The 14,580-nt window shown below is 35.9% G+C and overlaps 1 long non-coding RNA gene across 1 annotated transcript; it reads right to left on the bottom strand.

Annotated features, from left to right (window-relative positions):
* Positions 1–7,799: 7,799 nt before the first annotated feature.
* Positions 7,800–9,773, bottom strand: LOC130232976 (uncharacterized). Its single transcript, XR_008838153.1, has 4 exons — positions 9,226–9,773; positions 9,013–9,112; positions 8,319–8,388; positions 7,800–7,833 (listed from the first exon to the last, which is right to left on the bottom strand). It is a non-coding gene; the product is annotated as an uncharacterized LOC130232976 (long non-coding RNA).
* Positions 9,774–14,580: the final 4,807 nt, after the last annotated feature.

Here is a 14,580-nt window from a genome sequence, read left to right as displayed (position 1 = left end):
AATTGTTTCCTTGTAAGATTAGTTTGAGTATTTATGTTTTGCAGTTATTTATTTGTTTATATGTCTGTTATAGGTTAATCTCATATTTGGTTTATTTAAATTTAAGCTTTATTTCAATTAACTAAAATTATTATCCAGAGTTTAAAGAGGATTAGTTTGCATTAGTGTGTGCACAGCTGAATGGGGTCATAAGTGATCAGATTTGAGTTTTGAATTTCAAGGCAAACATGTTACGTGATTGTCTAAACAAAAAAACGTATAAACTAATTTTGAGAGGATCACACGCTTATGATTGATCACGGCTGGTCCCGTGTTAACCAATTTATAATTCACCATTCAGATGATTCCTTAGTCTCCATAAATAACCTAAATTCCATACCATAGTCATCTTCGTTTTGAAGAATCCCCACCTTCTTCCCCTACTCCTCCTTTTCCTAGATGGCTGCCCAGTGGTTAACACTGTTGCCTCACAGCAAGAATGTCACTGGTTCTAGTCCTCACCAGGCCGATCCAAATTTCTGTGCGGAGTTCACATGTTCTCCCTGTGCTTGTGTGGGTTTCCCCTGGGTCCCCCAGTTTCCACCCACAGTCCAAAAACATGCAACTTAAGTTAATTGACTAATCCAAATCGGCACTATAGACGTGCTCCTAGTAAGTAGTTATCTCTTTATAGCAATCCCTAATTGCTCACTAGCTTCAAACAGCAGGGGAGTTCTGGAGATCTACCTGAGCTCAAACTCCCCTCTCGCCCTGCAAACGGGAGGGAGCCCAGGGCTCGAGGATCTTATGAGCTCATGGCTCTCTCCCAGGACAGCATGCCAAACAAGCTTTATAATATTAAGCAGACAGTCTAATACTCAAATGAGTTTTTAGAACAACAAATTGTGCAAAGGGGACCATCAAAATAAAGTCTTAACAAATTTTGAATGCATTGCATGCAGAAAGCATCTTGATGGTTTGATAAACATAAATATATGATATGCCATTGTTGGGCGTCACGATGGCGCAGTGGGTAGTACGATCGCCTCTCAGCAAGAAGGTCACTGGTTCGAGCCCTGGCTGGGTCAGTTGGCATTTCTGTGTGGAATTTGCATGTTCTCCCCGTGTTGGCATGGGTTTCCTCCAGGTGCCCCTGTTGTCCCCACAGTCCAGAGACATGCGGTACGGGGGAATTGGGTAAGCTAAATTGGTTGTTGGTGAAATTGGTGTTTCCCAGTATTGGGTTGCAACTGGAAGGGCTTCTGCTGTGTAAAACATATGCTGGATAGGTTGGCAGTTCATTCCGCTGTGGGGACCCCTGATTAATAAAGGAACTAAGCCAAAAAGAAAATGAATGAATGAATGAATATGCCGTTGCTGTAAAATGATTGCTATAAATCGATACTCTAATTGTCTTCGTTTTGAAGATTTTGAAAGCATCATAAGCGTTACATTATTTTCAAAGTAACCTTTGTGCCACTTTTGACTACTTTCTGCAGTTTTTAGAGATGGGAGAGGGGATTTGTCTACTTTTTAAAGCTGTTTAAAAAAAAAAGCGTACAATGACTGTGAGCCTTATGAAAGCACTTGAGAGCTCAATGCAATTCCTAAGACCCTTCAACATCTAAGTACACAAGCCCCTCCTTTCTTCTTTATTTGAAGATAGCGACAGTAAAAAGACATGTTTTCTGTTCTATACAGCAGGGATTGCTTGAAGCTTGTTTTTGTGCAGTGATGCTGCAAAACATTCTGGTTGGAGTTGTTTCTGATTTCATTTTTGCATCAAAAAAAAACGAAGTGACTGAAACACAATCCTTCACAATCTTGTTACATGTTATGATGTTATTCATTTGGATTCATTGCACTTAATATCATGAGGGTTATTACTAGGATGAAAATAATGTAAGTGTACAAGCATCTGGCATTGAGCATTTATAACAATTATTAAAAGGAGATTTGGGTTAAATAAGAAAGTATTGCAACGTGGACAAGGCAATAAATGCATAATGCTTCAATGCATAAATATCTGACTGTGTACAAAATACAGAGATGAGATTATTTATGACAACACTTAATTTATCTTTACATTAGATTTTAAATCACAGATGTGGTCAAGACTTGAGATGTGGGCCCCGCTATATGCAACAAAGTAGAAACAAATCAAATTAATTTAAATTTGTGTCATACTGTACAACCTTCACATTCAAGTCCATTCTCTGCCTCTCAATGGCCTCGGTGGCCAGTCAGTGTTTAATTAGATTTCTATGTAATTTCCCATTCATTCATTTTCTTTTCTGAGCCCTTTACATCCTTTCCTTATCTTCTACCTTTTTATTTCAAGCACAAAGCTAGTCTCCTCTCTCCTTTTTCTGTTTTGTTCCCCAGTGAGCATCTGCTTCCGCTTCATTCTTTCTGCTCTCAATCTGACTTTTCTTTCTCTCTAGTGGACAGCTTCATGAGAGCAAGTCAGAGAAGTGAGCTGGGATCTGAAAGCCATACCTGATGTCTATCAGCTCAGTTTACAGAAGATCTACATGCCCACAAGGAGTCACATCACATCTCAGAATCATATAATAAATTAAGCTACAGTATGTGCACTTGAGGTGAGGCACAAAAAACAAACGTTATGCTCCATACTGAGCCATGCATTCAGAACATCATTTCCATTTTTTTCATTTATCAGACATCTTTTTCCAGAGCGACTTACAAGCTAGGATAACATGGTTGCTGGTGCAAGATGGGCTGGTCTGAGTATTTCAGAAACTGCTGACCTTCTAGGATTTTCACCCACAACCACCTCTAGGGTTTACAGAGAATGGTTTTAAAAAGAGAAAATATCCAGTGAGCAACAGTTCTGTGTGTGCAAATGCCTTGTTGATGCCAGATGTCAGAGGAGAATGGCCAGACTGGTTCCAGCTGATGGACATGTTTTTTTTAATGTGATGAAACAGGAGATTTGCATCATTTTTCGCAGCGGATGCCCTTCCAGTCACAACCCAGTACTTAGAAACACCCATACACTCCAGGGGCCTAATGTATCAACGCCTGGCATGCATAAAAACTTTGTGTATGCCAGATTTCATGCTCGCGTTTGGATTTACTAACGATGAAATTAACGTGAGAATGTGCGTTGGTCTGCGCCAACTTCATGTCTGGTGTACGTGCATTTCTTGTGTGTGTTTGTTTTATTTCCATTGGCGACTCCTAGAGGCAATTGTGTTAAATTGCACACTACAAAGTATCTTTGAGCTGTGCAATGGCAGCTGTATAGGACGGGATCATCCGCATGTCTAGCAGGTATATAAGGTTTCCATACCATGCAGATGACCAGCCAAACATTAAAGTGCAATTTGCAGCGATCGCTGGTTTTCCCAATGTAATCGGAGCGATCGACTGCACACACATTGCTATAAAGGCACCATCTGAAGATGAATTTGCATATGTGAATCGGAAACATTTCCATTCAATAAATGTGCAAATAATATGTGATGCTCAAATGCACTTAACAAATATTGTGGAAGGTGGCCTTGGTAAACTCATGATTTATTTATCCTCACAAACAGCATGGTTTGGAAGAGGCTCCAACACTGTAAAAAATTTCCTTGTAAAAAAACGGTAATCTACTGGCAGCTGTGGTTGCCAGCATCATACTGTAAAAATACAGTGCCCTCCCGTTTTTTAAATTAACAGTATGATACTGTTTTTGTTAGCAACGGTATTCTACTGTTGTGGAACTGTAAAAATACAGTACCCTGCCGTTTTAAATTTACAGAATGATACTCTTTTTGTTAGCAACAGTAATCTACTGTTGTGGAACTGTAAAAACACAGTGCCCTGCTGTTTTAAATTAACAGCATAATACTGTTTTGTTAGATACAGCATACCACTGTTATTGTAATGTAAAAATACAGTGCCCTACCTTTTTTACATTTTATCTACAGCATACTTCTGTTATTTAGAAGCATAAAGCTGTTAAATTACAAGCCATATTTTAACCATAATATTTCCAATTAAAATGCCATTATAGACTACCTTTTAATTTGCCTGTGGATTCAAAAAGAGAAATAAACCCAAGTTATATTTCACAATTTTATTTTCAAACAACACAAGATAAAATATGCATTATGTTTGTGAAAATATTTAGCCAAAGAACAGGCAAAAATTGTAAGTTCTCAAGAAATGTTGAGATCACATTCAGCATTGTACAACGAAAAGCAACTTACCGAATGTCTTAGAAAAAAATAGTAAATAGCCGCTTTGCAATTTAGTCTTGGATATAAAATAAAAAATATATAGCCCCAAAATGAGCTTCAGCAAAACAAAATTTTAAATTAAAAAAAAAAAAAATGGCCTCTGGTTTATATAACAATATTGCAAAAGTAGGGGGGGGGGGGGGGGGTTGCCAGCTAGCTACATTTTAAATAAAGTCCCATCAAAAAAAGTCCATTAGTTTCTTTAAAAGATTTGAAACCTTGGGGTTTACGGTCATGGTCTTCTCATGAACTGTCTTGCCAGTTTTTTTTTTTTTTTTTTTTGATGTCACATTTCCCCTCGCAGCCTTCCCCTCGCAGGTTCCTTTCTCTGGATTTATCCCAGCACAGCATCTGAATAATAAGAATAAAAGACTTTCTGTGAACAAGGTTTTAAAACTGTATGATTTACAAAAATAAACAGACAATCTGCAAAAGAGTGATTTTTTTTTGTTCTGAAAGAAATTTTTAGTGAAAAGCACATGCATTTTTGCAGCACTAAAATAATTTTCTGTTCATTTTTCTGTTCAAGATCTGTTTCTTTTTTAAATCTGTTTAACAGGGCAAGGAAATTTTCACAGTATGTCTGATAATATTTTTTCTTCTGGAGAAAGTCTTATTTTATTTCGCCTAGAGTAAAAGTAGTTATACATTTTTTAAAAACCATTTTAAGGTCAAAATTATTAGCCCCTTTGAGCAATATTTTTTCAATAGTCTATAGAACAAACTAACTTTATACAATAACTTGCCTAATTACCCTAACCTGCCTAGTTAACCTTATTAACCTAGTTAAGCCTTTAAATGTCACTTTAAGCTGTATAGAAGTATCTTGAAAAATATCTAGTCTAATATTATGTGCTGTCATCATGGTAAAGAGAAAAGAAATCAGTTATTAGAAATGAGTTATTAAAACTAATATGTTTAGAAATGTGCTGAAGAGATTTTTTCCTAGTTTTTTCCTAGTTATATATATGTATAATTTTTCCCCAATTTCTGCTTAACAGAGAGAAGATTTGTTCAACATTTCTGAACATACTAGTTTTAATAACTAATTTGTAAAAACTAATAACTGATTTCTTTTATCTTTTCCGTGATGACAGCACATAATATTTGCCTAGATATTTTCTTAAGATACCAGTGTTCAGCTTAAAGTGACATATAAAGGCCTAACTAGGTTAATTAAAGTCATTGTATAACGATGGTTTGTTCTGTAGACAATCGAAAAAATATATTGCTTAAGGGGGCTAATAATTTTGACCTTAAAATGTTTTTCAAAAAATTAAAATCTACTTTTATTCTAGCTAAAATCACACAAACTTTCTCTAGAAGAAATAACATTATCGGAAATTCTGTGAAAAATTCTTTGCTCTGTTAAACATCATTTTGTAAAAGTTGAAAAAATAAAAAAATTCAAGAAGGCTTCACCTGCGCGCACACACACGCACACACACACACACACACACACACACACTACATATATAGTATCAGGATAAATGAGCGCCCTCTTTAAAAAAAAAATATTTTTATAAAATCCTCAGTGAATATAGACAATATATATTGGTGCATTTAAAAAAAACTGTTTTATTTAACAGTTATATCTATTAGAGTAATAGTTTCTTAAAGTTGTATTCATTTTTTTCATCAAAATATTCACTGGCGTGTACTAAGTTTTTTAGCTCAAATTTTGGCTTTGGTACTGACTAATCCAATGTTTATGCACAAATACATAATTATAAAACACTCTATTCAAAATATTAATTTGAAAGACAGATTTTTGAGAGGCAATGTTTAAAAAGGCTATTCTGCTCTAAAGGGGTGCATTTATTTGATCAAAAATAAAGTAAAAATGTTTAATTATAAAATGTTACTACACAATTTAAATAACTCAAATTTTTCACATTTTTATCTGTTCTTATTGAACATAGTTTCACATTTAATTTATTCCTGTGATGTATAGCTGAATTTTCATCATCATTACATTAGTCTTCAGTGTCACATAATCCTTCAGAAATAATTATTATATTATTGGTACAAAACCACTAATATTGATTCTTATAATTATCAGTGCTGAAAAAAGGCTTCATCGTATTTTGGAAACTGATACATTCTTTTACGATTCTTTGATTAAAAAAAAAAGTAAAACTAAAATTGTAAACTTTTTTGCATTATAATAAATGAATTTACTTTCATTCATTCATTTTCTTTTCAGCTTAGTCCCTTTATTAATCTGGGGTCGCCACAGCGGAATGAACTGCCAACTTATCCAGCTTATGTCTTACGCAGCGGATGCCCTTTCAGCTGCAACCCATCACTGGGAAACACCCATGCACTCTCATTCACACACATACACTACAGACAATTTTAGCTTACCCAATTCACCTGTACTGCATGTCTTTGGACTCGTGGGGGAAAGGGAAGTACCCGGAGGAAACTTTCTTGCGACCTTCTTGCTGTGAGGCGACAGAACTACCTACTGAGCCACTGCGTCGACTAATTTACTTTCATGCTTGAACAATATATTTTGATGAATAAAAGTAAATAATTTTCAATGGTACTTTAAAATAGTATTGAATAATGTGTATTGACATGGTGGCACAGCAGGTAGTGCTGTCGCCTCACAGCAAGAAGGTTGCTGGTTCGAGCCTTGGCTGGGTCAGTTGACGTTACTGTGTGGAGTTTGCATGTTCTGCCCGTGTTCGCATGGGTTTCCTCCGGGTGCTCCAGTGTCCCCCACAAGTCTTTTGACATGCGGTACAGGTGAATTGTGTAGGCTAAATTGTCCGTAGTGTATGAGTGTGAATGACTGTATGGATGTTTCCCAGAGATGGGTTGCAGCTGGAAGGGCATCCGCTGCATAAAACGTGCTGGATAAATTGGCAGTTCATTCCACTGTGGCAACCCTGGATTAATAAAGGGACTAAGCCGAAAAGAAAATGAATGAATGATGTGTATTGTATTGTTTCACATAGTGATGACAACAACAATAAATGTTTATTCTGAGCAGATGATTATATTAAGCATCAAAAGAATTATGTGACACTAAAGGCTATTTTTAATTATGATGATTAAAATTCAACTTTACAACACAAGAAATAATAACATTTTAAACTACATTCAATAAAATACCAGTAAATGATTTAATTAGTTTATGACAAATTTATAATATTTAACTGACATTTCACTATATTACAGTTTTTGCTGTTTTTGTCTTTGTTTTTATTACAGTATTGTTCAGCCTTTGTGAGCACAAGAAGCTTATTATACAAATATATATATATATATTACCTATATATTGCTAATTCCAAACTTTTCACTTGTAGTATATACACACAAACACACATGTGACAAGTTGGACATAATATTCTATTCCATGAAGTCCTCATGCTAAATTAAACAAAAAAATATGTAAGTGCAAACATATTACCTTTGAAGGAATTCCAGTGTGCATGCTGTTTCCTCCTGGTACTGCAAACTGAAGATGTTGTACAAAGAAAACACTGCAGCAAGTCCAGAAAAAAATGTGGCTGCACACCCTCACAGATTACTCTGCCTTCCATGCTGATCATCCAATGTTTCATCCACTGGCCCGGAGTAACATCTGGACCTTTAATAAAATCATTGATTAAAGTATTATTTAAGAATTATTCTGGAGATTAATTCTGTGATTTATCATTTATTTTGAAAGGCTTGGTGTAGAAAGAGCCATGATAAAATTATGCAATAATTTTCAATAATGCAATAACATTTTTCAAAATTAAAATAAATATTTAAATAACTATAATAAGCAACTACATGAAATCAGGTAATCTGAGATTTAAAGAAAATGAAAAGTGACAAAATGTCTTAAGCATGTGTTAAAAAATTGACAATAGTATGTCCATAGTAATACTAAAGGATAACTAGACTTCTAAAAAGCAAGTTTATTTCTTTCAAGTATCAGATCAAAACAAATACACACAATTCAAATTAAATGAGACTTTGCTTTAATAAAATAAAATTGAATGAATCTATTTCCTCAAATACAAACCAGCAAAGTATATAGCGAGACACAAATCAGATTTCTTCCTATCCTAATCACAAAATACTTACCATGCAGGATCAAACGAGGAGTCACAGGCAGGTTACCCATCTTTTCAAGATCAGCAGTGGTGGCAGACATCTATTGGTCAAAAATAAATTGTAAAGAAATTGTAATTGTAAAGAAAAGAAAAGCTAAAGTGTAGCTCACAATGTGTTTTCTTTCCTATATCCTTTATGGTGCCTGTAGACGTAAGATTTTAAACCTGCATATTTTTTAAACATCCTTTTACAGGTAGGAATGCAGCAACGAAAAAAACAATATTTGAAACATTTGTGTGTATTTTCATATGTTTCACATATGACACAACAGTACCACATGTTTCCCCACAACTCTGACAAGAATACATAATGTTATAACAAGATAGTTATCTAGTACTGCACGTTCACAGTACCTTGCTCGGTTACTCCTTACTCACATAAAGATTAAAAGCTCTGCAACTTTAGGTAACGTTACCAAGCATAAAATCTGAGCGTAACTCTAGTCAATTTCTATATAAACTAACTGGAATAACATTAAAAATGACAACAGTCTCACTCAATCCTAAAATGTTATTTTTAGAAGCATCGGAGTTGCAAATAAAAAGGCGTATCTGTAATCAAATGGACCGAATGTACAAGTTACACATGTAATCACATGAAAACAAAATTATTCTGTACAATCTTCACTCAAAGTTCATGTAAAATCTAGGTTTAACATTCTTACCTGCGTGTGATCTGAAAATGAGTCCTTCAGCTATCGTTAGCGTGCTAAATTAGGCTAACGTTACCCCTTTCTCCTCTCAAGACATTCACATGGTCAGATCCTGCAATTAAATAAACAGATGCTTAGGTTATGTGTTGATAGGATGTTTATGGCATAATATTTAAATTTAATAAGTAATTTAAAGATAGAACGATCAAAGATAGAGCTTCTTACCTCGTCGAAAATATCCAAATTATCCAATTATCCTTCTTGTAAGTACCATGGAGTTGCAAACAGAGGCACGCAGTTCAAATCTGTCATAAATTGCAGGGCTATGTACCAGTTCAGGTAACCACAAATTATAACGTTCAATCTTTGCACTGTTGCTAAAAGTTCAGGTAAAATATCCATCCAGGCTACAGGAGTAATGTGAGGACTACCGAGTCCTTATGCTAAGCTATATCTTGCTTTTCAAATTCACACAGTCAAATCATTGTTGCAGTTCTGTGTTGATTGAATGTTTAAATGTGATTTTAAAAATCTAACAGTACTTTACAGGTAGTTAAGTCACATATGGAGCAGCAAACGTACCACATGTGGATAATCCAAAATGTCGTCTTGTGTGCTCAGAAAAAAATATGGTATAATACTGTTAAATTACAGTGCCCTTACTGTTGTTGCTCAACCACTCAAACTCAAGTGAGCAAGTCTTCCCATGATGCATTGTAAAAAACAGCAACTTGCCGCTTTTACATTAAAACGGTATTTTGCTGTTTATTTTCACTGTAAATTTACAGGAATTTTTTACAGTGAAGGTGGCAGGGTGCGTGATGTTTTTAAAGATATTATTTCAGCTAAGTTTTTTTTGTTGTATTTTATTTTATTGAGCGTAATTATTTAACTGCATATCAGGAGACTGCGGTTATCCATCAAAGATGTGGCTGTTTCGCAGATACAATGATGCCTATTCTTGCACTCGGTCAGTTGTAGAGCGGGCGTTTGGGCAGCTGAAATGCCGGTGGCGCTGCCTTAATAAGAGCGGAGGGGTGCTGCTATACCGCCCTAACAAAGTATTCCTCTAATACATCTGTGTCTCCCACAGACACGGATACTACTCCAGACAGTAGTGTCACCCACAATTGAGGCAACTCTATTCTCAAAGGGTGTAAGTTCAGCATCCCCTGTTCCCCACCTGTTCCACACTTTTAACCTGCACCTTTAAATCAGACCATTTCTTTTTTAATTCACTCACATTGCAATGTTCAGAGCCCACTGCGTTAACCGCATCAGCTAAACTCTCCCACACTATTTTTTTTCTTTTGTTATTAATTCCGGAGGACAAACTTGCAAAAAACACAGTTTTTCTCCGGTCTACCTCCGATAGGAGCACCTCCAATTCACATTCTGTAAAGTTTCTCCACTTGCTTGCTTGCTTTTGCCATTGCTTTTTTACTTGGTTTTGCCAAAGTGGAGTTACCATTACCATATTTATAAGGAGGAGGAGGCAGGGAGGGGATTTGCGCTCGTGCACGTGCGCTTACTTTCACACTAATTCGGATGTACAAAGAGAATATGTGTGGGATTCAGCGTATGCAGTGTTTTATACATCTGATTTTTTTTTACTGCGTACGCACATTTAAGCTTTGTACGTATGCAATGTTTTAGTATGAATTCAACGCAAGTCTTTGTACATGAGGCCTCTGGTCCATAGCCAGAGGGGGTTGGGGTGGTTCGAAAGACCCACACCCAGACTGACAAAGTCCAGAATTTGACCTCTATATGAGCTCATTTATCCCATTTTTTAATGTATTTTTTAATTTAGTTTTTAATTATTTAAGTGGGGGCAGCAACGTGGCGCAGTGGGTAGTGTTTCCCAGTGATGGGTTGCAGCTGGAAGGGCATCCGCTGCGTAAAACACATGCTGGATAAGTTGGCGGTTCATTCTTCTGTGGTGACCCCTGATTAATAAAGGAACTAAGCCAAAAAGAAAATGAATGAAAATGAATGAATAAGTTATTCAAGTGAAAGAAAGTTGAATGAGCTAGCCAGTTTTTTATTTGCACATAGGCTATTATAAAACAAGTTTTACCATATTGCTATTTTTTTAATGATGGATAATACATTTGTATTTAAAAATAAGTATTTTTTCATATTTCTTTATTAATTTTTTAAATCCTAATCTCATAACAATATTTATAAAACTAGATTAACTTACAGTTTAAATCCAAATTTGTAAATAAATACTTTGTAGTAAAGCAGTATGATGAGCACTTTAACAAACTTGTAGGAATTATTTTTGGTGCATCAAAAAAGTGTGCAGAAAATGGGGCAAAAAACTGCAAAAAAGTTTGACATTTTTTTAAGAAAAAAGAACCACCCCTTTCAATAGGCTGGCTATGGGCCTGCACTCTCATTTACACACACATACACTATGGCTAAATTTGTTTACCAAATTGACCTATATGCATGTGTTTGGACTGTGGGGGAAACCAGAGCACTCAAAGGAAACCTATGCAAACACGTGGAGAACACACAAACTCCCCACAGAAATGCCAACTGATCCAGCCGGCACTGAAACCAGCGACCTTTTTGCTGTGAGACGACAGTGCTAACCACTGAGCCACAGCGCCGCCCAATAATGTTTTAATAATTTTAAAAACAACTAAGCGATTGTACATTAATCAAAATTATTTTATACAATGACTGTACCTCCCAGAGCTGTCTAACAGATCTGTGTTGCCACCTAGCTAAATTATTCATTACAGAGGAAAAACTACCACAATGATTTCCCTGCTAAATTGAAATTGATCACTCTTTATACTATTTATAATATTAAACTGTTTATCATTAACTCTACTTCCCAAGGAAGTAATCATTTTATTCTCTTGAAGCAGTGTGTTCTCTGCTGAAGACTACTTTCTGTAGCTTGTTGTTATCACCAGCTGTGTTTTTTCCATTTGGAAATCACTTCCTACTGAACTCCATATCCCAGAAGCCTTTGCACCAATCCCTCCTGCCACAGCTGACAGTCATTGGACACACACACACACACACACACACACACACACACACACACACACACACACACACACACACACACACACACACACACACGCACACAAACACACACACACACACACACACACACACACACACACACACACACACACACACAAACGGCTGATACTCATGATCATTGATTACTTGGACTATTTAAACCCCTCTGTTTCACACATTGCTGAGTCTTGTTAACTGTTTATGTGACATTACAACATGTTTTGCTTGCCTTCCGTGTTTTTGAACCTTTGTTTTGCTTGCATTACGTTGCCTGCTGACTGCCGCCTGCTTTCTGACTGCTCGCCTGATACTTTGACTATGATTCTGTATTTCCTGTATACATCTGTTTGCTCCTGTGTTGACTGTTGCTTGCCTGACTATCCTGCTAATAAACCTTGCATTTGGATGCGCACTCCTTGTTGTCAGCGTCACTTTCACGTTACAGTTATATGCAATATTGTAATTATGTGCATAAGTTGAATTAGCAACTGTAGAGATATAGCTAAAGATAAACACTGTTTGAGTTAATAATTTAATGACTCATTTGTATCATTGTTGCTTGTGAATATTTAAGAGTCTTCTTAGGCTTAAGGTTTTTTTTTTACACATTTGAAAAATCATCTACTCCTTAAAAGATTCATTCAACGTGTAGTGTTCAATTCATTTTTTCTTTTTTAATAAAAGACATTTTACAAAAAGATTCTTAGGACAGCACATTCTAAAACATTTAACTACAGCAATAATGTTTCATGCAACAAATCAAGGAGACATGGAAAGAAATCAATTTTGGACAAATTTTCAAACAAAAATCGGCATATATAAGGAAAAGAAAAGCACTTAGTAATTCACTCATTATATGAGAAACAATCTCGATGAAATTAATCAAGCTATGAAAGAATAATCAAGACTACTAAACAGGGTGATTAGGAAACCATACACTTGTCTGTGAATCACAGTTATTCTACTGTAGCTGTAACTTTACATACAGTACATGGAAATGTGTATCAACATTGCTGCATAACAAGGAATAGCCCAAAAGTTGTAATGAAAATTGTAATGGATCTTGATGTCATTTTTTTATGTGGTGTAGCTTTAATAAACAATTTATTGAGAAAAAAAATCAGATGTGGAGTTGGTTTTATAAATTAGTTATTGAAATTACAAGGTAAGCATTTATTTTTAAAAAATCATCAAGGAAAAAACATTCACAGTAAGATCAGTAACATCTAATTAGTATAAAAAAGATGTTACATTAATGTAACTGCACATCTTTACAGAACAAGCGCACTTTTAAATGAAACATAAAGGACATATGCACTCTAACATGATTAGATATTCATTTAAAAAGAACTCTAATATAATTTATTTGAATGTGTACTTGATATTGATATTTTCTTGAATGTAATGACATTCCTATATTTTAAAGGTTGGTTTTAAATGTCAGATATACTGTTAATGTAGCAGTAGGCTGTTTTGCGCCTGTTAGACACTTAGACATGCACTGGATCACAAAACTGACAAGAGGCCAGCAATACAAATACACTTTTCATCTCTTTTAAAAATGGCATAAACACTTTTACATGCAGTTTCATCGTGTGTGTGTGTGTGTGTGTGTGTGTGTGTGTGTGTGTGTGTGTGTGTGTGTGTGTGTGTGAGAGAGATTTTGTAGACAGAAAAGTGTTTACATTACCCAGATCTCTCTCTCTCTCCCTCTTTCCACTCTCTCTCTCTTTCTCTCTGGCCAAGCTGCGTAATCCAATCACTCTAGCTGTTTTTCAGTGTGACATTTGGGATTGCACTTCAATTCATTGTGTTTGAAGAGCAGCCTGGCAGAGAGACAGAAAACGACAACCCTATAAAATGATTACGTGCAAACTCTTCTGCTGTATGTCAGCCTAATGTGGGTTTCATTACTGATGATACCTGATCCTTGTGTCCGTGTGGACTGGCCTGATCGTTCATAATAATCTGCTCAATGATTCCCGCTGATATCAATATGATGATCTCTTCAGCAACTAGTCCTCTCTAAACTTGAGTATAAGAAGTTAAGTTGGTTTTATGGGCTTATTTATGCCTTAAATAGATTTGGTTGAGGAGGTGTTGCACACACACAGCAACACCCACCCACCCATCCACACTCACACACACACACACACACACCTATCACTGGGCCCAGACAAGACAAAGACTCTCTGGGCGTGTCGCCTAGCAACAGGATAATGCTAAAAATACTCTGGCTGCACGTTCTCTCACTCCGAATACTGTACTAGACTGAGGAAAGAAGCTGCTTCTGAGAGCTAAATAACTACGCTACTGCTAAATCTGTCTCATTCATTCTTTTTTTTCTGTGCTCTCCATCATTCATTGTGCCAGAGCCATTGCCTTCCACCGTCTCACAGAAAAATTGCGCAGCAGTAAGAAACAGATAGACAGACATTCTCACAGACATAGTAAACCATTAATTAATTTTTCTTTCGGCTTAGTCCCTTTATTCATCAGGGGTTGCCACAGCAGAATTAACCGCCAACTTAA

The sequence above is a fragment of the Danio aesculapii genome, chromosome 7 (assembly GCF_903798145.1).
Source record: "Danio aesculapii chromosome 7, fDanAes4.1, whole genome shotgun sequence".
NCBI lineage: Eukaryota > Metazoa > Chordata > Actinopteri > Cypriniformes > Danionidae > Danio > Danio aesculapii.
This window is presented reverse-complemented; position numbering and strand designations above follow the sequence as displayed.